Source organism: Plecotus auritus (assembly GCF_963455305.1).
Source record: "Plecotus auritus genome assembly, chromosome: 9".
In the NCBI taxonomy this organism is placed as follows: domain Eukaryota; kingdom Metazoa; phylum Chordata; class Mammalia; order Chiroptera; family Vespertilionidae; genus Plecotus; species Plecotus auritus.
In genome coordinates this window covers 5,497,548-5,524,315 of record NC_137783.1, presented here as the reverse complement: position 1 = coordinate 5,524,315, position 26,768 = coordinate 5,497,548, and the positions used below count along the sequence as shown (strand labels likewise).

The 26,768-nt window shown below is 53.3% G+C and overlaps 1 long non-coding RNA gene across 1 annotated transcript in view; it reads left to right on the top strand.

Moving 5' to 3' along the window:
• The window catches only part of LOC308234420, a 109,880-nt gene extending 90,538 nt beyond the window's left edge, over positions 1–19,342 (top strand). Inside the window, exons 3-4 of the long non-coding RNA XR_013959056.1 lie at positions 18,031–18,500; positions 19,275–19,342. This is a non-coding gene — a long non-coding RNA (uncharacterized lncRNA). The remainder of the gene's footprint in view (positions 1–18,030; positions 18,501–19,274) is intronic.
• Positions 19,343–26,768: the final 7,426 nt, after the last annotated feature.

Genomic DNA, 26,768 nt, shown 5'->3' with positions numbered 1-26,768 from the left:
TCCTTGCTCTCTGCGCCTCAGCCAAGGGTCACACTGTCACAACCATTTTTAGCATCGGACCCTCATGTCCCTGTGCACACGCGGCTGCCGTGACTGGGCCACTGATTCCGGTGAAAAAGGGGTCCAGTCTCTCCCATTCAGACTCGCGCCCCGGCTCTTGAGCAGGTCGGCTGCGGCCATAACTCGGGTTGGAGAGGAGGAGCCCCACGCTGACTCGGGAAACCTGTGTACTGGAGCGCATGCATAATGAATGTCCTTTGATTTCTCCCAAACACACCTGCAAGGAGAGTTGTTGTGACTGTAAGTAAATAGAGCATGAGACACTCATCCCAGAGAGAAGCAGGGACAGTGGCTGGTCTGCAGAGGGAAGTGAGATCCTGGCTCTGTTACAAGGAAGCCCTTGACCTTCTGAGACCCCGTGTGACCTTCAGAGCTCAGGAGACCCCCCTCCCCGACCCCCTATTGCAGTGTTTGCACTGGCCGCTCTGCCACAGCAGGTCTGCCCGAATCTGAACACCTGAAACTGCGAGTCTGCCCCACCTCGGGTCCCCACAGCCTGAGTCTCCAAAGAATCCCCCCCCCCCGACCCCGTTCCCTTGGATGGTCCCAGGAATGGCAGAGCTGGGGGAGCAGAGCTGGGAGGGTGGCAGAGAAGGACAACCATTGCACAGGTCAGTGTGCATGCCGCAGACCTGGCCTCTGAACAGTGGGGAGGGGACGCCGAGAGTAAGAATGCCAGACCCTGCTTTGTCCCTGAGAGCTTGTCAGCTGCCGGTGGACCTGAGGCCATCTCTCACTCAGGCCAGAGGGAGCCCCCGTAGGCCCTGAAGGTGCCTTGTCCAGGGATGTGCCACACAGAGTGGTTCTCATGCTTTCCGAGCATTAGGAACCGCCGCAGTGCCCAGTGGCGGAGGGCCAGGTAAATGGATTCTGGGTATGCAACAGTGCGGGCACTTCGTAGCCACTAGGGAAGGTGATGCAGGGCGTTCTCACTGTCATGGAGAGGGTCCCCTCCAGGAGAGGTCGGAGTAGCGGAGATGCTGTGAGGGCTGGACCACTGTTTTTGCTTCCCACATTCTCCTTTTTCCATGTGACCTTGCAGTGCCCTTGAGAGGCTGATGTTGGGCTTGGCCAAGTGTTTTGGCCAATGAAATGTGAGCAGATGTGACCGGAGAAGAGGCTGTGAGGTGCCGGAGTGGCTGGTGTGACTGTGACTCTTGCTCTGACAATCTGCCCCTGGACGAGAGAGGGGTCCAGGTAATCAGGGGCCAGAGCAGAAACGCACAGCTGCCCAGCCTGGCCTGTCCTGCTCGGCCGAGGCTCAGGGGGGACCTGCAGGCCCTGAGCCCGGGAATAAGGCCTCTGACGTGGAGACTGTTCACTTCCCAGCGTTACTGGAGCGTGAGGTGGCAGATCCAGGGAGCTACAAAGCAGCTTCCATTTACAATCCTGTGTTTATAAGAAACGCTGCTATTTAGGGGTATGACTGATTCTGTCTGTATTTATACTTGTATGTAGTTCTGGAATGATAAACAGCTAGTGTTTCTCTCTGGTGGCAGGACAGGAAGTATTTTTGTATTTTTGTTTGCTTTTTTATTTTTTCCCTATGTTTACAAACATAATTTGTACACACATTCTTTAAAAAAATTTTTAAAAATTGATTTAGGGAGAGAAAGAGAGAGAGAGAGAGAGAGAGAGGGAGAGAACCAGCAGCTGAACTCCCAACCTGGGTATATGCCCTGACTGGGAATCCAATTGGCAACGTTTTGGTGTACAGGACACTGCTCCAGCCAATTCACTGAGCCAGGGCCACACATTCTTTTTAAAGAATACATTTTTGTGTGTGTGTGTGTATGTGAGAAATGATCAGATATCTTTCAGCTATGTAAGTATCTTTGCAATCATAATATTGAGATTTAAAAGCTCCATCAGGACTGAACTTTCTAGAATGTCTCTAGATAGGGTGGAGGGCTTGTCTGTGACCTCCCCATCATACCACATATAGAAATCTTTATTTATTTATTTATTTATTTTTTAAATATATATTTTATTGATTTTTTACAGAGAGGAAGGAAGAGGGACAGACAGTCAGAAACATCGATGAGAGAGAAACATCGATCAGCCACCTCCTGCACACCTCCTACTGGGGATGTGCCCGCAACCAAGTTACATGCCCTTGACCGGAATCGAACCTGGGACCCTTCAGTCCGCAGGCCGACGCTCCATCCACTGAGCCAAACCGGTCTTGGCCACATATAGAAATCTTTAGTAAATGTTCACTGAATTGGATCAGAGGGTCCCCATATGTTACCACTCAGCCTCTTCTCCCCAAATATAATTTAAAAAATTATCCAGTTGATATAGAATTTTATGTAAAATTCTATCATTGTATTAGCCCTTTGCAATTCCAAAATGGTTCCATGAGCAAACTTTTGTTGTTGTTGTTAATCCTCACCTGAGGTTATTTTTCCATTGATGTTTAGAGAAAGTAGAAGGGACGGGGAGAGACAGAGAGAGAGAAACATCGATGTGAGAGAGGCACATTGATCACTTGCCTCCTGCACATGCCCCAATCCGGGACATTTCAGTCCGCAGGCCCACACTCTATCCACTGAGCTACATCAGCCGGGGCCCCATGAGCAAACTTTGCTTGGCTCCCTAAGACACGTGTCTGTGCCCAGGCAACAACGACTTCCTCCTTTACTGTTTTCTCTCAGTGACTTTCTGTCTAAAGATGGGCGACCATGGTCTTCCTGAACTCTACTCTTCCTTCAGCTGGACTGAAGTAGCTCAAAGGGCCTCCCCTTTCTGTCTAAAGATGGGCGACCATGGTCCCAGTCACTTGTCTTTCCGGAGTGGGAGCAGAGAGATCCCAGGAAACCCCATCCCCTGGCTTAGTGCCCCACGCGTCCTGGTATGTGGGCTGGAGGGAGCCGGGACCTGGGACCACACCATATGTATTTCTGTGGTGGCTGTTCCCTTGAATTTAAAGGCACCAAATGTAACTCTTGTTATTAATAATCAGTGGTGGGAAGTTCAAATACTGCCTATGTTTCTATTTTCTTGGGCAAATTCATGTTTTTGTACGATTTTGGAGAGCTTATTTTTCTTGCGTGGGGAAATGTTTTCTAGACATTTTCGGTTCTAGTCTATACAGGGTTATAAGCCTGGTGGCCTATGTAAATAGATATAGATCTTTTGAGGAAATCTATAAAAATATGCAGACTTGCCTTCCACAGAGCTGGGAGATTTTGATGACTTCAGCAGCGGCGGCTGGCGGGGCTGTGTTTCCACGGAGCTGGGTGCTCATTGCCCAGCCAGTGGACCTGGGGGCTGCCTGGAGGGCTCCCGCTGGCTGTGACCACTGCCAGGCAGGGAGTTGGCCACCTGAATTGCTAACAGGTTTCTTTGAAAACCAACACTTCACCTGCTGGTGAAAATCCCGTTCAACAGGTGAAAATCATTGTGTGTAGTCAACGGGAAATTGATCTGAGATAAGGAAAGAAAGAACCATTATCTATATAATAAAAACCCAGTGGTCATAAAGCTGTAACGACCAAAGACCAGTCACCAGGAGGCTGCGTGCATGGCGAGGCATGTGCGGGTGGGCGGGGCTGCATTGGTGAGGCACACTCGGGTGGGCGGGGACTTGACTCTGGGTCCTGTGGTGTGCCGGGACTCGGGAGTGCCGTGGCACCGGTGGGACTCGGGTCCCGGGTCTTGTGTGATATCCCGTGGGTCTGGGTCTCGCGTGATTTCTCGAACTGGGTCACTAGTTGATAATAAAACAACGCAGAGGAACTTCAACGTAAGTATTTTGAGTGAAACAAGCCAGTCAAAAAATAGTGCGCTGTGTAGTTCTATTTGTAGAAAACTCTAGGAAATGCAGATGGGTTCCCGGCGACAGGAAGCAGATCAGCTGTGGGGGAGGTCGGGGACGGGACTGGATACATTTGTCATCTTGATGGTGGAGTTGGTGTCACTGATATAGACATTTTTCAAAACTGACCAAACTGTACACTTTAAATACGGGTAATTTATCAAATACCAATTATACTCAAAACTGCTAAAAGTGGGAATCTGTGAGAGCCTCTTGTTAATGTATCCAAACATCGATCAATGGTTAATTCATTCTGACACTCACACCCCCATGCCCTAAGCTGACCCCACGTCCCCGGGTGAACCAGCAGGTGCTGGCTGCTCAGTGTCACAGCCAAGGAGGCAGGGGAAGAGGCCTGAGGACTCAGGGAAGACGTGAGAGTGAGGGAACGACATGGCCCAGGCCCCGTTAGCCACCTGATGCCTGGCAGGTGACGAAGACACTGCTTTGCAATCGACTGAATGTGAAAGTCACCCTCACCCTCCATTCCCCCCGCAGGTCACCGTGACCGCAGAAGGAAACCACGAGGCCTGGGAGATGGGAGGTAGGAATTGCTGCCCATGATTTATAGTTTTAATTAAGAGCTTTTAAAGCTTTAATTAAAAAGGTACATGCGCATTTAGTATTTGAGAAAAATGCCTTTGTGTTTGGGTCAATTGAAGAACACGAAATAAAATGAGACACATATTTCTAGTCAGAAGCTTCAATAAGAAGCAATGTACACAATTAAAAAGCAAATTTAAACTGATTTGGGCATAACAGCTGCATCATGGGGAAGGAGCTGAGGGAACAGCGTTTCCTTTATTGCTGTGGAGCTGGATATCAGGTTCACCCCACAATGAGCTGCCGCCCTGCAGGCAAATGGGCAGCGGGGGAGAGGGGAGGCGGGGGGAGGGAGCTGTGAGCCTGGGGGGCCTGTGGCATCTCCTAACCTCTCCCCCTGCACTCATCTGCTGGGTGTTGTCCTTGGCATTTTTCTTTGCTTCTCAGACGTGGGAATTCGTGAACAGCACCAGGTTCACATCCTATGTAGTCACACCCGGGTCTACCATGGCCACGAACTCGGGGACGTGGGGTCCGGAAGGAGGACTGACATCCCGAGGACAGTCACTCACCATGGCCTTGGAGATGCCACTGCTTTGCCCCCAGGTGGGGCCAGGAGCGCCTGCATGTTGGGGCTGCAGACCCACAGGAGTGTGGCTGCGTGTGACCAGGAAGGGTGGCTGACCCTGTGACACTGGTTTGCTCTGACCCTGCACTGTGGACCCGCAGGCTGGTGGCAGAGGAGGGAGTGGGTGTCGGGACCGTGAGCAGTGCCCCCTAGCTCAGGCTGGCAGCTGCAGGGCACTGGCCACCGAGGCCACGGAGCCTGGAGGTGCCAGTGTCTGCAGGGTTGTGCCACCCTGGGTGACGGATCCATGGGCTTCGCTGGCTGGACCCCTGCACTCACAACGTCCTCCCAGCATACCCAGTGGTAAGACCTGGGATGTTCTCCAGAATCCCCCCTGCTGGGCTCTTGTTGGGAGGAGAACCCGCACCCTAGGTCCCATGCTGACCTGAGCCTTCCCAGGCCAGGTGTGGCCCGGCCAGCACAGACACGCTCACTTGCCCCACCCAGGCTGGACCTCCGGGTCCTCAGGGCTACCTGCGGCTCCTTTTCTAACCCTCCGGATGCTCCCCTGGGCGCCGTGGCGCCTCCTCCGCTCCCCTTTCTGCTCACTCCTCGTTGCCTTCTCAGGAACGGTGTCCCTGCCTGGCCCTGCGTCTGCCTTTGGCTGGATTGGACTTTGGGTCCCGAGCCTCCTGAGAGTGACCGTCAGCTGCCACTGACCATGTGTGCCTGGCTGACTTGCCCACCTGGTGGCTCTGCTTTAAGGAGTCCTGTATGTCGAAGGTGGATGGAGTGTACTAATTAGGTGAACAACTGCCTTCGTAAATGAGCAGCAAAGAACCGTATCAGACAAGCTGCCTTCGAATAACAAGCCTACTGCTTTGCCCCCAGGTGGGGCCAGGAGCGCCTGCATGTGACCAGGAAGGGTGGCTGACCCTGTGACACTGGTTTGCTCTCATCCTGTCTACTTGAGGGGACTGTGAACCACCAAACGCGTGTCCGGCCATCTTCAGGAGCTTGTCCTGCACCAGAAACCAAAGAGAAGAATCAGTCCTGGAGGAGTTTCTCCATGTCCCCAAGTCCTTTCCAAACTGCAACCTCCAACTGCTCATCGTGTGCAAACCACGCCTGGGGAGGTCAGCGAGCCACTCCCTGGATCAGAACACGGCTCCGGCCGGGAGTGAGAGCTTCCTACCTCGGGCTGTGGGTTCAGGCGTAGGAAGAGCTGGACTGGAGTAGCTCAAAGGGCCATTGTCCAGCCCCACTGGACATCAGCTGGCGGGCGTCTTCCCCGAGGTGTGCAGGATGTTGGTCCGCTTGGTACCAGGAGGGGACATGCTTACTGTACTTCTCACCTCCTGGACCACAGATCAAACAGGAAGACATACATCGTCAAGCATTCGAATCACGGAGCAGCTGCAAAACTGGCTTGTTTATCCAACCGCACTTGGAGCGCGTGAGAGATCAACACCAACTGTTGGCTTCCTTCAGAGAAACATAATGTTTTCATAATTAAATGAAAAAGAAAACGGCAAAGAACTGACACATAAACTTTCAAAAATTATCCATGTGTGCTACTGAGTCATGCCAACCCCTACCGCCACCCCAGGTTTTAGGGAGCAGAGCCTCCCCTGCCCTGGCCCCGCCTCCTGTGTCCTCGATGGCAAAGCGGGCCAAGCTCCACCCCTCAGAGGCCCTGGGACAGCTCCATTTGGAGGGACTCAGCCCATGGCCATCTGAGTGTTGGTGGTGGCAGCAGCATTGGTTGCTCCTGAAGAACAGGAGCTTGGGCGTCTGACCACCGGGTTGGGGCTGGCGGCGGTCCTGGCAGCAGAGCCCGCCGCTGGTGTTCAAGTCAGCGGTGGTCACGGCGGGTTTCCTCATCACAAAGTACTTCCACACGGAGCAAACCTTTATGGGACGCTCCGCACCCGCCCTGAGCTGTGCCCTCCTACACTGTCCTCTCTCTCTCCATCGTTTGGAACTTCTGTGGATGGAGCTCATCTCATCCTGTCCTGACCAATGTCTACTCAGTTCTTCCATAGGTTCCATCTTTTCATCCCTCTGGGTGCCACCCTTGCTGATTTCCTCAGCTGTGTCTTAGCAAATCTGCTCTTCTTTCTTCAGCTGTGTCTAGTTTATGACTTAACTCATCTAGTGACCCGTCTTCATTCATTGTGTGTAGAATTTCCACTTGAGCCTTTTCCTCTGGCATATACATATCATCATCATCATCATCATCATCATCATCATCATATCTCTCTCTCTCTCTCTCTCTCTCAGACACACACACACACACACACACACACACGTTAATTTTCACTGTTCTTGCTTCTCTATGAATATTTTAAAATACGGAAGCGTGAAAGGCCAAGATGATTTTCAAGAATTGCATGGATTATCTTGTCCAACTAGATACCAAGGTTTATTGTGAAGCTAAAATGATTAATCAGATTGAGAGCAAGTGTACTGATACACAGACCAATGAAGCCAACTTCGCTGCCCAGAAAGAACCTGGCCTGTATTATACAGGAACTTGGTATTAAAAATCACTGTGGGAAAGAAGAGTGTTTAGTGAGCAGAGCTGGGAGATTGGTTACCCCCGCAGCAAAAGCAGGCCTATTTCACTGGAGACAGAAGAAAACTTCCTTAACATCTGCCTGTGTAAAAGGATACACATCTGAGTTTTAGGTGAGGGTGGGTAGGATGTGTTGATGACATCGTGATAAGGAAAGCACGAAGGATGTGGGAGGCGAGGGATGCTTCTCAGTGCACTTTCATCACCACCCTCCCCCCTGCCCTGGCCAGAACCACAGAAAGGAAAACCTTTCCAAGGAAGAAGCATCTTAACCATCTATGTACATAAAAGCCCAGTGACCAGAATGGCGGAACGACCAGAACGACCAGAATGACCCGTGGCTATGATGCACACTGCAGCAGCTAACCTGCCTGATCCGGGCCCCGATTGGCCCCTCCCCCCAGCCAGCCTGGCCCCCAACACCCGATTGGGGGTGGGGCCGGCCAGCCAAGCGCCCTCGGCCTCTCCCCGCTGCTGGCCTGGCCCAGTGGGCCCCCATCGGGGCAGGCTGGCAGGACCCCACCCGTGCATCAATTTGTGCACCGGGCCTCTAGTAGTTATAACATAATTACAGACTAGGAGAGGGTGTTTTCAGTGCACAAACTGACAGAGTTGAGATGACACTAAATGAACCCTTACAAGGTAAGAAAAATAGAAGTGAGTAGATAAATGAGCTAAGATGCCAACAGAAATTCTGGGGCAGAAGAAAGGAGAAAGGACCCCACTTGCAGTCCCTGCAATTAAAGTGCCATAAACACACCGGGAGGCTTCTGCTTCCTGCAGGGTCCAGCTGCCTCCAGGCTGCCGGGCAGGAGGCATCGTGAGCTTGGTCAAATGCAGCCGCTTCCTGCCTCCAGATCACGTGGATAAGCTCTGTCTGCATCCCGCCGAGGCAAAGGGGGTCTGCCTGCTGCAGCCCCTCAGAGTTGGGGTGGAAACCCCGTTCCGTGCCTGGTGTCCAGAACGAGGGTTTTCAGAGCGCCTACTCAGGTGGGCTCTGCACGCTCCATTACCATGCACGGAGATTGCAGCCTAAGCAATTTCACGAAGACCTCGCAGCAACACGCTGTAAACATTTCTATTCTGAGCATTTCATTCGTCTGAGAGTGGCTTCTATTCATTTATGACCCAGGGAGCCCACATTTCAGTTTTACCAGGTTTAATAGGTTATAAACGAAGAATAACAAATCTTCCGCTACATGAAATTACTAGAAATGAGCCAAACAGGTGCATAATTGGCGTCTGAATGAGTTTGAACTATGACCTTCTGTATACAATAACAAAATCTGGCGATTACTCTGTGGGGTTGGCTGCAGGTAATACAGTTGGATTTGCTCAAAAGACATCCACTTAATGGTGTCATTTCTATAATTAGCATAGGCAGCTAGAAACCCATTTCACATAATGGAATACAGGGGGTTCAGATACATTTTATTAAACACCCGGGGTTTCTTAAGTTCAGCACGAGAAAGGCCTGCAGGAAAAAAAAGGATGCAGTTTCATCATGGAGCTGTAGAAGCAGCTTTGAGAGCATAAACTTTATTTTTCAAAGTCATGATTTTGACGTGATAATCTTTCATAAACATATGTGTAAATAGGCAATTACATCCTATTACTATGTGCTAGGCTCTCCATTTAGCAGACATTCAACTGAACGAAATTGGAAACTTAAAGAACGGGTCTTAAATTCAGTCTTGGAAAGAGCATCAACTATGTTGATGTGTGTGGATGTCCCCTGGTGGGCTGGGCCCCAGCATCCCACACCCTTCCGTGTTCACCCCAGACCTGACTGGGGTCTCTTTGTCCCATCCCCACACCCTCCCACTGGACACTCCCTCAGACACTCTCGGCCTGTCCCTCTTCTCTGCTCCTGCTGATACCAGGCTGGCTTCGTGGTCACTGTGTCCCCCTGCAGACCCAGAGATGCTCGTGACTCAGTAGCCCTTCCAGACCATCTCGCTTCCCGCTAGAACCTGCACTCCTTCGAACCCCCTGCCATCCACTGACGCACCTGTTGTACTGCTGTACCACCCCCACCTGTGGGCACCCGCCACCCATCACTCCCTTTTCATGGAAAAGCTTAGCACCAGCCACACATGTGTCCACCATCTCAGCAACCTCAACACAGAACCTTCCATTCCCCCCATTAGTCAGGTTCTCCAGACCCTTTGTGTGTGTGTGTGTGTGTGTGTGTGTGTGTCTGTGTGTCTGTGTGTGTAAGGAGACATATCATGGACTGGCTCACGTGATTATGGTGGCTGACACGTCCCACAATCTGCAGGTGAGTCAGCAGACTGGAGATTCAGGAATAGCTGGTGTACCAGCTCAAGTCCAAAGGCAGGAAAATGAACTGGTGTCGCAGCTGGAAGACAGTCAGGCAGGAGGAAATTCCCTCTCACGTATGCAGGATCAGCCTTGTTCTCTTCGGACCTTCAAGTGATCGGGTGAGGCCCACCCACATCAAGAAGGACAATCTGCTTTATTCAGTCTCTCGACTCAAATGTTCATCCATCCAGAAACACCCTCACATCCACACCAGAATAATGTTAGTGATGTTTACTGCCCAGATGTCTGGGTGCTCTGGGGCCCTTATTCTTACTACTTAGCTCTGCCGGGTTTGGGCAGACAAGGCCCGCCCTGTACCCAGAAAAGCATTGGTGGTGGAAACCGTGGCTCTGACGGGAACGGATGGGCCCTGCTCATCCCCGAGGCCGTGCCCGACGGCTCACTTCTGGCGGAGGAAGGGGGACTGCGTCCCAGCCTAAGCGGCTGGGGAGACTGGAACTGCCTATATTTATGCAAATTGAATGAAGCCGACATTCAATGAAATCTGGGGCATGGCAGAGAGGTCCGATGTAATAACGTTTACTGTATGTCATTTGAGGAAATAGAAGCAGCAATTCAGAAGGCTGTTCTCAGAACACTCAGGGTAAAGCACACTCAGCTCTGCAGCGAGGAGGAGAAAAAAGGCTCTCACACCCTCCATGTCCAATCACAAAGGCAGTTAGTCCGACAGGCGCTCAGCCGCGGAGCCTTGGGACGCGGGCTTGCTTTGACAGCCATCGCGCTCAGCGGCCAGCAGGCGTGCGTCGCAGCTTCAACGGCGGTATGGGTATGAGCTAGATTTTCGTCAGTGACGTCAATGGCCAGATGGGATGTACGATAAGGGAGGCGCTCTGTTGCCACAGCCCACATTGTGGCCTTGAGCCTCATTTACATAAGAAGTCGTGTTTGGGACTCACTTGCGAATTACATGGACAGATGCTGTTGCCAACAGTGGTGGCGAAGTCAGCCGCGACAGGTGCCAAGCCCGCAGATGTCTCCCAACTCTGAGTTGTGAGACCTGCTTCCACAGCGCCCATTCACACCCACTCGAGGTGGTTGTGGGGGAGCCCGCTGAGGAGTCGCCCCCTACGAGGGTGGTGGCCCTTTGTGAGCACGGCGCCCATGTCTTCCTGGGCGTCACGCGATTCTCACGGCCAGGACTGCGGGCGCCTCCCCCAGCGCAGCACGAGGACCTCAGCCAGTCCTCACTTTGACCTGCCCTGTCCTCCGTCCTTGTCCTCAGTCCTTGTCCTTTCGCTCTTCCTTCATCTGCTGGGAACCCCGAAAGGCCGCAGTCCCCACAGGCCAGCACTGCGTCCCGTGACCAAGCTCAGCCTGAGACCCCACTCCCTGCACCCCCTCTGCTTTTGGATCCAGAAGACTCAGGTGCTGGAGAAAGTCGGACTCGGAAAAATCGAATAACCTGCCACTTTTATAAATGACGAGGCTTACAGGAAACATGATGGAACTTCCTGTGATAAATCTCTGATGTGATTGGTGTGAATTTTTCCCTTTGGGACTCTGCATAGAGATGGAGGCTCAGGAGAGTAAAACCTTCGTTTCTTTGTGCCAAAGCTGCTCCCGGTTTTTAACTGAGGCTGGAAGCCTCTCGATCACTTCCAAATCCGAGCAGATTCAAATCTGTCACCGCTGCTCTGATGACATTCTCCCCCTCTCACCCCGCCGCCCTCCTCCTGGCACCCGCACAGAGCCGCTCCCTGGGCCCTCCCTGGGACGTGCCTGGAGGTGGGCCAGGAAGGATCCTGGTCACATTAATTGTTCTGAGAAGAGTGCTTATAAAGTCACCCTGGAAAATGCAGGAAGAGCCACCCCACACAGGTCCTATGCGGTCCATCTGAGAAGTGTAAACGCATCACCTGAGAAACGATGGGAATGAACAGGGAGGATGGCCGATAGAGGCCACACCCAAGCCACCGGGCCTGCACCTGCCAAACACTACAGCGGTCAGAAGGCGCAGTGAATGAAGCGACTTCATAGCAGCAACCAGACACTCATTCCTGGGTCAGCTCCAGACCACGCAGTCTCCCAGGAAGCAATCTGTATGTTTTACCAAAAGATATAAACGAAGATGAACGAATGGAGGGATTAATAGCTCAATATTCTAAACATGCCATTTCCCCCTAATTGATCTGAAAGCAAAAACCCAGTCAAAACCCTCGACAGCTCAGAAGGTTGTCAAGATGAGCGAGCGAACAGAGCGGGGCCCGATTTTCAGGGTGTTCAGGGGAAGCTGCCCTGGCAGACACGAAAGTGTCTGGGAGACAGAAGAGCGTGGAGTGTGACTCAGGCGGACAGGGAATGGAGAACCCGAGAAACAAGACGTGCGCGGAGCCTGCAGACGACATCGGTATAGAGGCTACAGGTGGCTCTTAAATTAGAAATAGAAAGGCTGGGTTGTTGGCTAAAAGGTAGCGGGACAACTGATTACATTTGTGGAGAAAAAGGTAAATTCAATTCTTCAAACTGCAAGAACAAAGTAAGCTCTGGATTGATTAAATATTTATTTTTTTAAATTTTATTTTGTTGTTTAAAGTATTACATATAGTAGTACCTATATCTCCTCCCCCCCCATTGACCTTCCCCCAGCCTCCCCTACCCCCTGGAATGATTAAATATTTAAAGAGCAGAAACATGAAGGCACCAAAGCAAGAAGAATACAAACAGGTGCTTTTCCTGACAGAACGGAGGCTGGGCACGTCTAGAAGCCAAGGGCTCTAGGAAGTGGTGGTCTCGGGGGAGCCGAGGCTCAGTGTACACCCACCCCATGGTAACCGGTGGGTGGTCTCGGCAAAGGGGCACATCGCTCTGTGTCCAGTGTTCTCATCGCTGAAATGGGAATGACAGGGCCCCTGCCTTGTGGGGTTATTCCAAAGATGACACGAAACGGCATGTAATGGCGAAGAATAGAGTGTTCGAGAACCGTTAGCTGCAGCATCGTGTGCACAGGTAAAGGTGCAGCAAAAGCGACCCCACGCCCTGAGCAGGTATCAGAGGACAGCTCATTGCACCTGATGGGCGCAGCCTGGGGCCTTGCAGTTTGATTCTTTATGTTTTTCCCCTTTGTGGAAGCATCCGTCCTGTCCCTTTATGCTTGTGCACAGTCACGTGGCAGTTGGCCGTAAGCAAAGTCCAGGGGGACAGCTGGGCTGCCCTGGCTGGACCCAGCCTCTGGTCCCGCCAGTTCATGAGCTCAGGGCGCTCTGGGTGAAGAATCGGAACATACAGACTGGAAGGAAATTTAACACCGAACCCTCAACAGTGAACATTGGTAGGTCAATGGGAAGGTGACACACACACTGCCGTGGTCATCTCCAGGGAGCGGACCTTGGGTCACTTATTTTATTGATCTATTTCTTTTCTGATTTTGGGGGGAGGGGACTATCTTTGAATTGCTTGTGCTGTGAAATATTGTTAAAACAGATAGCAAACCAGCAGAATGAGATAAGCGGTGTGATGGTGGGGGGTGAGTGGTAAGTAAGAGGGACTGTTAAACTGTTGCTAGTGAGGTGGGCTTGGTGCAGGAAGAAATGTCTTGTTTCCAATGTGTCGCTGTAGAAAAATGTATCTACATTTGTTAACGCTCCACCGGCTACTTTGTAAATTTTCCCCATTGATCTAATCCGGGTCCCCAGCTCCTAAGACTGTTTCTGCGGGCACCTGTCTGGGTCTGGGGAAGGCAGGTCCTGTCTCCAAGGCCCAGGTAAGGGGGCAGCCTCCCTGGGAGGGGCCATAGGGACATTCTCCCAGTGGGTTTGCTCCTGTGACCTGACTCCATTGCTCTGATTGCACAGTCAGTTCTAAGAAAGGATGCACCCATGCTAGTTTATTTTTAAAAAGATCACTCCTTTCATTGTTCAAAAACTTGGTTTTGCAACACCAGGACTTTTCCGAAAGCTTTTAGTGAATAATTCATTCTCGAATACAAAGTTTCGGGACTTTACTGATAGCATAGAATGTGTCCCTTTTTTTATTATTATTATTTCTGGTAGATGATCCAGGTTATTCAATTTCACTGTCCCGCGGGGATGTTTTGGGAAACCTGCCTGACAGTCACATCACAAGTGAAGTTTTAATATGAACCACAAACAGAGAGGACCAGCGACTTTATTATGTTATGAGATCATTTATTCTATACATTTGCAGCAAAAAGTTATCTGTGGAGTCTCAATATTATCACCGTCTGCAATTTAGATGAGCCCCCCCCTTTTTTTTATTGAATCATAGCGATTATGCCACCGTGCACCTCAGCAGCTATTTAGAATAAGATAATGCTTTTTTTAAAAAAGTCCCTCCCACCCCCCATCTCAGATTTAAGGTAAAAAAATCTGCATAATGTCTGTCTATACTGTAACATTTTCTTGCTTCAACATGCAAAATGAGTCTGTTTTTAAAACAGCCAACATCAGCTGAAGGATCGCACGGTTTCACAACCTACTCACAAACACTCAGTGATCTCCGAAGACATGGCGATGTGAATGAACACCCGGCTTTGGCAGAGGAATGGAGGTTTTCATGGTAAAAAGCAAGGCGTCCATTTCCATCCTGCTGCTGTGGACGGAGGCGCACCTCTGGAACATGTTTCAGTTCCTTGGCATGTCGGAGACGGGGGAGGGGCTGGGAAAGAGGAATGCAGTCCTCTGATGTTGGAGCTGGCCTGGTGCCCCCGTCCCAGCACACGCACGTGGGACAAAGCCCCCCTGTGACCACAATGGGTCAAGACAAATAAGACCCCCGTAACGTCATCTGAACACAGACAACATGTGGACAGTGTCCAACCGCAGTGGCCAGACTCCCATGTGGGTGAAGAGATCTTCCCACAAACCCGGGGCTCTGCCCTCTTTGTGACCGGCTTCCAGCACAGCAACGCCAAATCTTTGTTGAATAAATCAGTGAGTCAACACACATGGCAGGCCCCGCTCTGTGAGGCACAGGCCGACGATCTTAGGTCGGGTTTTAAAATGTCCTTTGCAGAACACGCAGGTTGGTTCCTTTAGCACGTCCTTAACCCTTGGAGGGAGCCTTCCTGTCCCTAGGATCTGGAGAGACAAATCTACACGAGGGAGAGGCTACAGCCGGACACACCCCAGGATTCTCAGAGGCAAGTGTGAGCAGCAGTCGTGGGAGAGGTCCCAGCATCCGGTCCCCAGCATCGGAGGCCCAGGGTAGCCGTTGTGACGGCAGAGGGATTTCTGCTGAAACCCTGTCCAGCTGCCTCTCCTGGGAACACGGCTCTATGGCTTCCAGGCCGTGACAATGGCCTTCTGGAAATGCCAGCTCACACGTCCTCTGGGTAGAGCCTGCTGGGGTTGAATCTGATATGGGCAACTACGAGCCTGGATCGGACCCAACAGTCCCGGCTCACCAAATCGCTGAGCTCCTGCTCTTCATGGCACCACAGAATTCCTGGCGTCTCCACCTCATGCAGGATAAACTACCGCAGAGCCCAGCCAGAGCCGACTGCTGGGGTCAGCTAAGCCCTCCCAGGTGACCACGCTGGCGCCGTGGATCCGGAATCTCTGCACGTTCCCAGTTTTCATAAGTTAGACTTTATCTGGACGATGCCTTCCCTCGCAGGCCCAGCGCCCTCGAATCCATCCCCACATGCATTCTTCACGTTTTCTTTCTGACATTAGTGAGTAGATCTTAGGATTCTTTCTGTGGGGTGTCTTTGCTTGGGTTGGATGTTACAATTAGCTTTCTGGTCATGAAGAGTCTGTTGTAAAGGGAGGGAGAGGGTTGTGTGAGCACGTGGGCCTCCTGCGCAGGGTCCCCACCTGGTGAGGCCGGTCCAGGTCCCCGGCAGGAGCAGCGCAGCAGGGTAGAAGCGGCTGGTGGTTTGTGAGGGGCCCCGGACTCATCGTGATCTTCCCAAACACCCCTCCTCTAATTGTTCACCCCCTCTCCCTTCCAAGCAGTGTCCTGCTTCTCACTGCAGAGATCTGCAGAGGCCATGAATATAACAGCCAACGTGTGTTATGATTGAACAGCCCTGGAGTCAGACTCGGCAAGGACTTCTGGCTACGAGAGATGAGGAGTTCATTTAAGGCAGCCAGATTCTCCCAGTTCCTTGGTCATATCTTAGGCTGAAAATTTTCAGCTTGGAACTCGTTTTATCTTTAAGTCTCTCATCATAATTAGAAGCCACCCACCTGCTCACCCGATTTGTTTCCTACAAACGCTTCTGGTAAGAATTCTGTTGAGTCGGGTCCTCAGTTGCAGAGGTTCCAGCACTGATCGATCACGTATTGGCTGTTCGCAGTATTGATTGCTCAGAGGATTTATGGGGAGTCAGGGAACCGAGCAGCGATGATTCACAGGCAGGAGTGAGGCAGCCAGGAGAGGCGTCCAGCCAGCAGGGGGCGAGTCTAGTGAAAGCCCCGGGAACAGAGCCCTCCAAGCACAGATTCCTGACTTGGCCCAGACCCATCGGGAGGTCTGACCTCTGACGCCCCTGCTCACGACTCCATCGCATCTTGGCGCCGCTCACCTTGCTTTCCGGGCCTGGGCTCTGCTTGGCTGAACCTGGGGTGCACACGCCCTCCTGTACGGGCAGCCAGGACCTGCAGGGTTTGGAGCAGAAAGAGTGGTATGGTCATTGCTGGCCAAGCCATTCTGCCCTTGAGGCCTCAGCCAGTCCTTCCTTGGTTTATGGCTGTCCGTCTGGGCTTCTGCAACAACAAACAAGCAAACAAATCTGGGTCTGTCACCAGGCCCGCTGCACTCGGGCGTGTCCGGGTCGGTCATGCTGCGGGGGCCCTCACCACGGGCTTCGGTAAAAGTTCCGCAGACGTGACTCTACCAGCATGACTCACCTCCACACCCTCCTTCCCTCCATGCCTTTGAACTAGAAGATAAAAGATGTATTAGGCGCTGGAGAAATTGAATATATAAGTGGGCACGAGAATGCCTCTGCAGTCACTCTGCTTAAATGGATGACACCAGATTCCTGACGACAAGTTCCCTTTCTCTTTGAGCACATACATATGTATGTCTACCCCATGCACATGCAGATGAGCCCTGTTCATGGCACACGCTCTAAACTAAGATGCGATGGCGTTGCAGTCATTAGATTCTGCCTTACCTACCACGGCACCAGGCAATTAATGTAATTCATGCTGATTTTAAAGTTTCGGTGTCTTACAGGGACCTATGAGGTAACCTTGCCAGGGTGTTTAAATTTTTGGTCATCTTGTAACCGAAAGTCTGGAGAAATAGAACAGAGATAGACAATCTAGATTAAACGAGAATCGGAGCCGATACTAGAGTCCTTGCATTTGGCGTCACTCCTGCTGGTGGGTACATTCTGACTTGGCATTTGAGGTCTTAAGCTGGGCCCCCTCCAAGCAGAGAGGGCGTCTCCGCCGGCTTCCTGCAGACACTGGAATTCTAAGGGTAACCGAAGACAAGATGCCCTGGGCCAGAGAGCCTTCTAACCCCACCAGGCACCGCGCATCTATTAAGCACCTACTATGTGCACACAACAGGGCTTGGGCACAGCCGTGAATGAGGGAGATGACGTCTCAGAAACTCGAGGGGGTTCTGAGCGTCATCTTGGATGGGCACAGAGCGGGTGGCTCCGTTGGGGAAGACACGCACGGGGTGCCATCTCCAGGAGAGGCAGGGATGAGTGTCTGAAAGTGGGCAGGACCTACGGAACAGTTTGTCAGTGGGCGACCCTGGGAGGCTGTGACCATCCAGGTCGGGAGCAGGTCAAGGCTGTGACCATCCAGGTCGGGAGCAGGTCAAGGCCGTGGGAGGTGGAGACGCTTCAGAGGGGAGGTCTGGGCTCACCCAGTTGGCGGGAGGTGACTGTTTTTCATGTGGTGTGGTTGAGATTCCTGCGGGCATTTGGGGGAAGAGCTCCCCAGACAGTGGGCTGCCCATGACCTGGGCTAGAGCTCAGGTTTCAGATATCACATAACTCTATTGTAAAAGCCCCTTGGTCCTGATGGCGGAACGATAAAGACTGGTCACCAGGAGGCTGCGGGCACACGTGGGTGGGCGGGGCGTGCACCGGTGGGCGGGGCCACGCGATTTCGCACGCTGGGCTTCTAGTATTTAGAATAATTGGCATTTCTGGGGACTTCTGTTTCCTTTGATTTTTTTTTCCCACAGAAAAAGGAAAGATTTCACACGGAGGATGTGTCAGGCGGCCGTTTGATTGACGCCAGCATTTTGAGAGAGTATTGCATTTTATGGGAGCTGTCAACAGGGCTCGGAAGGAGACGTTTTATGCTTTGTGGCATGTCCGTGTCAGTCCGTGTTGGCTCCGGGACCACGCTTATTGCGGGCTTATTAGTTTCAAGTGCATGACTCACAGTTTGCATCTTGAATGCCACGTCTGCAAGTTTGTAAGTTTTCTACTTTTATTTCTGCTGGGAACTCCTCACGAGACAGGCACTAACACCGCGCTGCCAGGAAGCGGCTCTCCTTGCATGTCATCAGCTCCTTCAAGGGCGACAAACGGGAGGAAACCAGCAAATTTTATTCCATCCAGCTGGCCTCTGGCGGGCTCCGTGCTCCTGGGGAGGTGTCCACGGCCGCAGAGGGGGCCCTGTCTGTCCGCCTCTTACCCGTGGCTACAGGTGAGTAGTCAATGCGATGCTGTTCCTCAGCAAACCAAGTGCAATGCCCAGCCCTGGTACAGTTTCGTCCCAGCCTCACTGTCCACTGGCCGGGCTGGGCTGCGTGGGTCTCGGGTCCTGAGCAGCAGTTCTTCGGTGCTGCCCGGGCAGAACATGTCATGTCACCTGCCCTCCCCCCGGCCCCCCTGCACCAGGCAGACAGCCTCTCCTTACCTTCTTGTCCTGTTACACGTGTGTGCAGCGTGGCCAGCAGGTATGATCTCCCCAGGATCTCTGCAAGCACCCTGGACCCTGCAACATCGACATAGCCCCGCTGCTCAGAGCACGTCCCCCCTCCTTGTCCTAAGTGGCTTATTGAGAAGGTCTCCCTGGCAGAGGACGGGGGGTGGGGGGCAAGGCCGAGTGACAGCTGGGAGCCTTGCTTCTGTCCGCGGAGGTTTGCAGGAAGAGTGTGCATCCTGAGGACTTGGGGTGAAATTGCTCCTTCCCTTTTCCTCCTTGCCTCTAAACGGCTCTCATTTGTGATTCTTCGGTTTTCAGCATTATTCCGTGTTCTGCCTTCAGACTCCTCACCCTCCCTGTTTGTCAGAGGGAGTAACCATTTTTTGAGTTTGTCAAGATCAATTTTCTGTCAAGCAGGGAAGACTCTGAAAGCATTTCTGCACTGGTTTTGAAAGCACACAGCTTGGAAGCCACGGTTCTCTCCTGTGGTCCTAGAAGCGAGTGTTCCCCAGCCCACTGGCCGCACTAACAACACGTTCTTCTCCACGTCAGGGCACACGCCAAGCATCACTGACGCCGAGCAACTCGAAGGAGTTTTGCCTCACTGTGCCCGCGTGGACCTGTCTGCGCATGAGGCGTTCCTGAGCGTGGAAGGCTGCCGGCCTCTGAGCATTGTGTTTCGTCAGATAAATACCCCAGCTGCGGAAACAGAAGTGTTCCGTCCGCACTCGTAAGTACAACCCAGGTCTCCGATACAGCAGGTCCTCAGACAACATCGTTTCCTTCAACTTCGAATAGTTACAACACGGATGAGTGCGTCGGAGCTCGACCCTAGTTTATGTCCGTTAGCCTGTAGTAAAATTGGCTTTGCTGTACGTCGTCTCCCACAGTTCCAAGAACTGATGGACGATGCTAAGGGAGGACTTACTTCATCAGTGCCGGGTCCCGTGACCCTGCGTCTGGCCCTCTGTTCTCTGTTTGCTTTGAGGTGCTTCTCGTCCAGGACAGACGGTGCCCACGTGGACGGTCCCCTCCCTCCTCACGTGCAGATAGAGGGCTCGGCTTCCAGGGCGCCTTCGAATTGAAGGCTGCTTTAGGGGCAGGCGGGTATAATTGCTAAGAATGTTGCAAAGCAATTAAGTGAGCGAGAATGTTTCATCGTTGTAACCACTGGAGAGAAACAGCATTCATTTGTTTAACTTAAGACAATCCATTATGTTCATTCCTAGATACCTATGTTGCGATGTGCATATATTTCTACCTCTTTACAAACATGACTCGTTTGATGTAATTAGCTTATAATTTGGCTGTGCATCATTTTACAACTTTGTTGAGGTTAAGTTAATCCATCACTGAAGGCGTTTGGTAGTTGATGGCTTCTCCAGGTGTCTGTCCCTGAGGGGAATAAACATGTGCAGGAAACTCGGTTTGGTTTCACGAGGGACAAAGGATGTCTCAGATCCGCAGGGGCTGGTACAGTTCAGCCCTGGCACCCAGTGGACGTGGACATTAGTGTCGTGCAAGACAGCTAACGGGGCCAATGTGGGGGCAGCCCCAGGGCAGGTTTGCATGGAGAAGAGGCTGGACATGGGGTGCTGCCCCCAGTGAAGCAAACAGCATCCACCCCGGCTCCTGGGCACCCATGCGGGAGCATCTTATGTCATTGGCGTTTTCTAGCAACCTGGTGGCCGGCCAGGTGCTGCACCAGCTCCGTGTAGATGACGGAACCAGCCCTCCCTCCGAGCGGCTCTGGTCTGAGCCACCAGCAAATCACTAATGAGCAGGAGAACCAGGACCGCTGACTTGCTGGCTTCGTCGAGTCCCATGCCCCTCCTCTCATCGAGGCAGGAACAGGGACTTCCTGTGTGCCCCCTGCCCTCTCACCCCGCCTGTGGCCTGCACTGCCCGGTAGGAGTTCCTGCTGGACACCCCCAGGGCCCCTCAGCTGATCCTCAGCCAGGAAGCGGCGCTTGTTCTAAAGGAGGAAGGGCAAGGGGCTGCCTGCCTGCCCGGGGGAGACAGGGCCTGTGCTTGTGCTGCAGGTGCATTTCCGAGCCGGGTTACAGGTTGGGAAAGAACCAGCTGGGAAGCCAGGGTTAGAGGAAAATGCCACTGGTGTCGGATTTAGAACAACAGAGTCTGACAGAACCCGACTAGTTTCACCACAGTAAACGAACACGTCACTGTGTGGGTGCGCGCAACCGGTATCTCGCCCAACATTAATGAGCTTTTTATTAGATTATTTAAAAGACAACAGTGTTGGTCATTAACTTCCCCATGAATCATTTGAATCATGTTTGCGGTTACTGAGCTGAAATTCAACCTTAAAGCGTGTTGTGATGTATTTTTGCAATAAAAAGATCCACTTCATTTAAACAATCACTTTTTAAAGCCCTGCCTGTACCGGTGGGTTTCCGTGGATCAGATCGTCAAAGGCAACGCTGTCCTGACCATCCCCACAGGTTCCCCGCTTGAGGCAGATAATCAGCCGGTGCTTCGGCTCCCTGGCCAGCCTTGAACGCCGGCCCAGGCTGGTCTAGGCAATGACCGGCTGAGACCGAGGCCCCCAGAGCAAAGCCATGAGCGTCAAACACAAAGGCCGCATTTCGAGGGACGTCAGCACATCAATATTACGCCCCAAGAGTGGACGTTGGCGAGTGTTTCCGACGTCTTGGTGATATAACAGTGCAGGTTTTCTTGGGAAACCTGCTTGGACCCAGCACATTTCCTGTTGCCCGTTATGGGAACAGGTGTGGGAAGTGAGCAGTTTCATCGCCGTGGCTGGGATTTGGGAGTGGATCATCGCTACCTGATTCTCAGCCATGGCCACCAGGTGATGGCTGTGCTTCCTCTCTGATCCTCATGGTGGTGAGACGTGGCCTGGAAGATACCCCTCTGATGGAGCCCATCGGCCAGACCAGAACTCTGGGCCCTCCAAGGCGGGGAGCAAGCCACCCACAGTTCTTAGCTCCACCGTCCTATACTGCGGACCTGTGCAGGTGTAAGAATAAGGCGAGCCCTCATACTCAGGGGGTCCTAGAAGAACCAAAACATACTCAGGAGCCAGGCAGCAAGGCAAGTATCCTTACTTTTAGATGGTCTGGAAGCACGTGCACTGCGAGCAGGTGGTCTGCTCAGCTTTTTAATTCTGACGCATGTGACCTGCCCCTCACTGTTGATTGGAGCTCAGGCGCACAGTCTTTTGCAATTGGCTAATTCAAAGGGAGGGGTTGGCCTTTGCCGTTTCAAGATGGTGGCCCCCAGGGGAGCTGCAAGCCATGCGGCCAACATGGCGGCTGTCTAAACTGTTCTCTGACAGAGAAGATGACTTGTTTATTCTCACACAGGCAAGTCCCGGAAAGAAGTGGCTCGGCTGGACTGGTTAGGGAAGTCTCGGGGACAGGCTTGCTCTCCCCCTGGCTCTCGATAAATGCCATCTGGGGGCTGACGGGAGGCCTCTGGGATGGCCTTGTTCAGATTGTAGGGTAAACAGACATGGGTCATGGTGCCAGGGAGTGTCACAATGCGCCTCACAGGACAGAGGAGCTGTTCCCCAGGACAGAGGAAGAGGAGGGGGAGCAGGCTGTGGGTGTGTCTCTGTGATGGCACTGAGGCTTCGAGAGTGGTTGAGATGGAGGAAAGCTGAGGGCAGAGCTGGGCTAGGCTGAGTGGTCTAGATGGAGGAAAGCTGCAGGAAGAGTTGTGCTGGGGTGAGTCGTATAAATGGAGGACAGCTGAGGCAGAACTGGGCTGAGTAGTTAGATGGAGGTACACCAGAGGGCAGAGCTATGGTGGGATGAGTGGTCTAGATGGAGGACAGCCCGGGATGGAGGTCTGGACACTGGATGTACAGCCCTGTCCTAACAAAGAAGTCTGTTTTCTGCCATGGATGTGTGGACCACAAATGGAAATGTAGGTTGTGGGATGTAGGTCTGGGCTCTGGCATGGAAGTCAGGGCCCAGGATGGAGGTCTGAGTCCCGCCTTGGAAATATGGGTCCTGCCATGAAGGTCTGGGCCCCGAAATGAGGTCTGATCCCGGGATGGAGGTCTGGGCCCCGGGATAGAGGTCCCAGCGCTGGGATTGAAGTTAGCAACCCCTAGTTAAAGTCTGATCCTGGGATGGAGGACTGGGCCCTGTTATAGAGGTCCATACCCCAGGATTGAGGTCAGGGCCCAGATGTAGGTCAAGTCCCCGGATGGAGGTGAAGGCCTCTGTTGGAGGTACAAATTGCACCATGGAAATAGGGGTCCAGCCATGAAGCTCTGGGCCTTGAATTGAGGGCTGATCCTGGGAAAGAGGTCTGAGCCCTGGGATGGGGTCTGGGCCCCGGGATAGAGGGAGGGGCCCCAGGATTGAGGTTAGGAACCCGGATGTAGGTGAAGGTCCAGATGGAGGTCAAGGCCCCAGATAAAGGTCTGATTCCCCACATGGCAATAGGGGTCCTGCCATGAAAGTTTGGGCACTGAATTGAGGTTTGATCCCAGGATGGAGGTTGGGGCACCGGAATTGAAGTCAGAGCCTCAGAGGGACTTCAGAGGCCCAGATAGAGGTCTAAATATCACCAAGGAAATAGGGGTCCTGCCATGAAGGTCTGGGTCCCCAATTGAGGTCTGATGCCTGGATGGGGGTCTGGGCCCAGGATGGGGGTCTGGGCCCTGGGATGGAGGTCTGGGCACCTGGATTGGCATCTGGACCCTGATAAGGAAGCCTGTGTCCTGGGATAGAGGTCAGGGCCCAGGAATGAAGTCAGGGCCCCTGGTATAGGTGAAAGCCCCAGATGGGGGTCTGAGTCCTGCCATGGAAATAGGGGTCCTGCCATGAAGGTCTGGGCCCCGAATTCAGGTCTGATCCTGGGATGGAGGTCTGGGCCCTGGGATGGGGTCTGGGCCCCTGGATTCGGGTTTGGGCTCCGGAAAGGATTCTGGGTCCTGGGATAGAAGTGTGGGCCGCGGGATTGACATTAGGTACCAGGATGTAGGTGAAGGCCTGGATGGAGGTCTGAGTCTCGCCATGGAAATAGGGTCCTCCCATGAAGGTCTGCACCCCGAATTGAGGTCTGATCTCTGAATGGAGGTCCTGACCCTAGGATGGGGGTCTGGGCCTGGGATTGACATCTGGGCCCCGGGATGGAGGTGTAGGTCCTGGGTTAGAGGTCAGGCCACAGGATTGATGTCCAGTACCTAGATGTAGGTGAAGGCCTCAAATGGAGGTCAAGGTCCCGGATGAATGTCTGAATCTCGTCATGGAAATAGGGGTCCTCCTATGAAGGTCTGTGCCCCAAATTGAGGCCTGATCCCTAGATGGAGGTCTGGGCCCTGGGATAGGGATCTGGGCACCTGGATTGGGATCTGGGCTTCCGTAAGGAGGTCTGGGTCCTGGGATAGTGGTACGGACCCTGGATTGACGTCAGGTACCCGGATGTAGCTGAAGGCTCTGGATGGAGGTCCAAGTCCTGCTATGGAAATAGGAGTCCTGCCATGAAGGTCAGGGTCCCAAATTAAGGTCTGATCCTCAGATGGAGGTCTGGATCTGGGGATGAGATTCTGAGCACCAGGATGGGGGTTTGGGTCCTGGGATGGGGGTCTGGGCCCCGGCATGTAGGTCTTGGACCTGGGATAGAGGTCTCGGCACTTGGATTGAAATCAGCGCCCTGAGACAGGTCAGGGCCCCAAAGGGAGGACTAAGTCTTGCAATGGAAATAGGGTTCCTGCCATGAGGGTCTGGACCCAGAATTGAGGTCTGATCCTTGGATGGAGGTCTGGGCCCTGGGATAGTGGTTTGTGCCGCGGGATGGCAGTGTGGGACCCGGGATCAAGGTCTGGATCCAAGGATAGACATCCCATCCCAGGATTTACATCAGGTACTCCAATGCAGGTGAAGACCCCGGATGGAGGTCCAAGTGCCGCTATGGAAATAGGAGTCCTGCCATGAAAGTCAGGGTCCCGAATTAAGGTCTGATCCTCAGATGAAGGTCTGGATCCTGGGATGGGGTTCTGTGCCCCGGGATGGGAGTCTTGATTCTGGAATGGGTGTCTGGGCCTCGGCATGTAGATCTGGGTCCTAGGATAGTGGTACTGGCCTTGGGATTGAAGTCAGGGCCCCGGAGATAGGTCAGGACCCCAGAGGGAAGTCTGAGGCCCGCCATGGAAATAGGGGTCCTCCCATGAAGGTCTGGGCCCCGAATTGAGGTCTGATGCCTGGATGGAGGTCTGGGCCCTGGGATAGGGGTCTGAGTGACTGGATTGGGGTCTAGGGTAAGGAGGTCTGTGTCCTGGGATAGAGGTCCAGGGCCAGGATTGAGTCAGGGCCCAGGGTGTAGGTGAAGGCCCCGGGTGGAGGTCCGAGTCTAGTCATAGATGTAGGGGTGCTGCCATGAAGGTCTGGGCCCCGGATTGAGGTCTGATCCGTGGGTGGAGGTCTGGGCGCTGGGATGGGTGTCTGGGTGCCTGGATTGGGGTCTGGGGTCTTGTAAGGTGTCTGGGTTCCAGGATAGAGGTCTGGGCCATAGGATTGACGTCTGATACCCGGATGTAGGTGAAGGCCCTGGATGGAGGTCTAAGTCTCGCCATGGAATTAGGGGTCCTGCCATGAAGGTCTGGGCCCCGGATTGAGGTCTGATCCGTGGGTGGAGGTCTGGGCGCTGGGATGGGTTTCTGGGTGCCAGGATTGGGTTCTGGGCCGTGGAGTGTAGGTCTGGGTCTCAGGATAGTGGTACAGGCCCCGGGATTGAAGTTAGCACCCCGGAGACAGGTCAGGGCCTGGAGGGAAGTCCGAGGCCCGCCATGGAAATAGAGGTCTACCCATGAAGGTCTGGGCCCCCGAATTGAGGTCTGATTCCTGGATGGAGGTCTGGGCCCTGGGATGGGGGTCTGCACCTCAGCATGTAGGTCTGGGTCCCGTGATAGTTGTACAGGCCCTGGGATTGAAGTCAGCCCTCTGAGACAGGTCAGGGACCAGAGGGAAGTCCAAATCCCACTTTGGAAATAGGGGTCCTCCCATGAAGGTCTAGGCCCCAAATTGAGGTCTGATTCCTGAATGGATGTCTGGGTGCTGGGATGGGGTTCTGGGTGCTGGTATTGGGGTCTTGGGTCCCGTAAGGAGTCTGGGTCCCGGGATAGAGGTCTGGGCTACTGGATTGACGTCAGATACCTGGATGTAGGTGAAGGCCTCGGATGGAGGTCTAAGTCTCGCCATGGAAATAGGGGTCCTTCAATGAAGGTCTGGGCCCCGAATTGAGGTCTGATTCCTGGATGGAGGTCTGGGCCCCTGGTTGGGGGTCTTGGTTATGGGATGGGAACCTGAGCCCCGGCGTGTTGGTTTGGGTCCTGGGAAAGTGGTACAGGCCCCGGGATTGAAGTCAGCGCTCCGGAGACAGTCAGGGCCTGGAGGGAAGTCCAAGTCGTGTCATGGAAATAAGGGTCCTTTCGTGAAGGTCTGGGCCCCAAATTGAAGTCTGATCCCTGAATGGATGTCTGGGCGCTGTGATGGGGGTCCGGATGCCTGGATTGGGGTCTGGGTTCCGGTAAGGAGTCTGGGTTCTGGGATAGAGGTCTGGGCCATGGGATTTATGTCAGATACCCGGATGTAGGTGAAGGCCCTGCGTGGAAGTCTAAGTCTCACCATGGAAATAGGGGTCCTCCAATGAAGGTCTGGGCCCCGAATTGAGGTCTGATCTCTGGATTGAGGTCTGGGCCCCGGGATGGGGGTCTTCGCCCCTGCGTGTAAGTCTGGGTCCTGGGATAGTAATACAGGCCCCTGGATTGAAGTCAGTGTCCCGGACACAGGTCAGGTTTAGGGAGTTGTCCGAGTCCCACCATGGAAATAGGGGTCCTCCCTTGAAGGTCTGAGCCCCAAATTGAGGTCTGATTCCTGTTGGAGGTCTGGGCCCCGGGATGGGGGTCTTGGTTCTGGGGTGGGGGTCTACATCCCAGCATGTAGGTCTGGGTTCCGGGAGAGTGGTACGGGCCCCGAGATAAAGTCAGCGCCCCGGAGACAGGTCAGGGCCCGGAGGGAAGGCTGAGTTCTACCATGGATATTGGGGTCT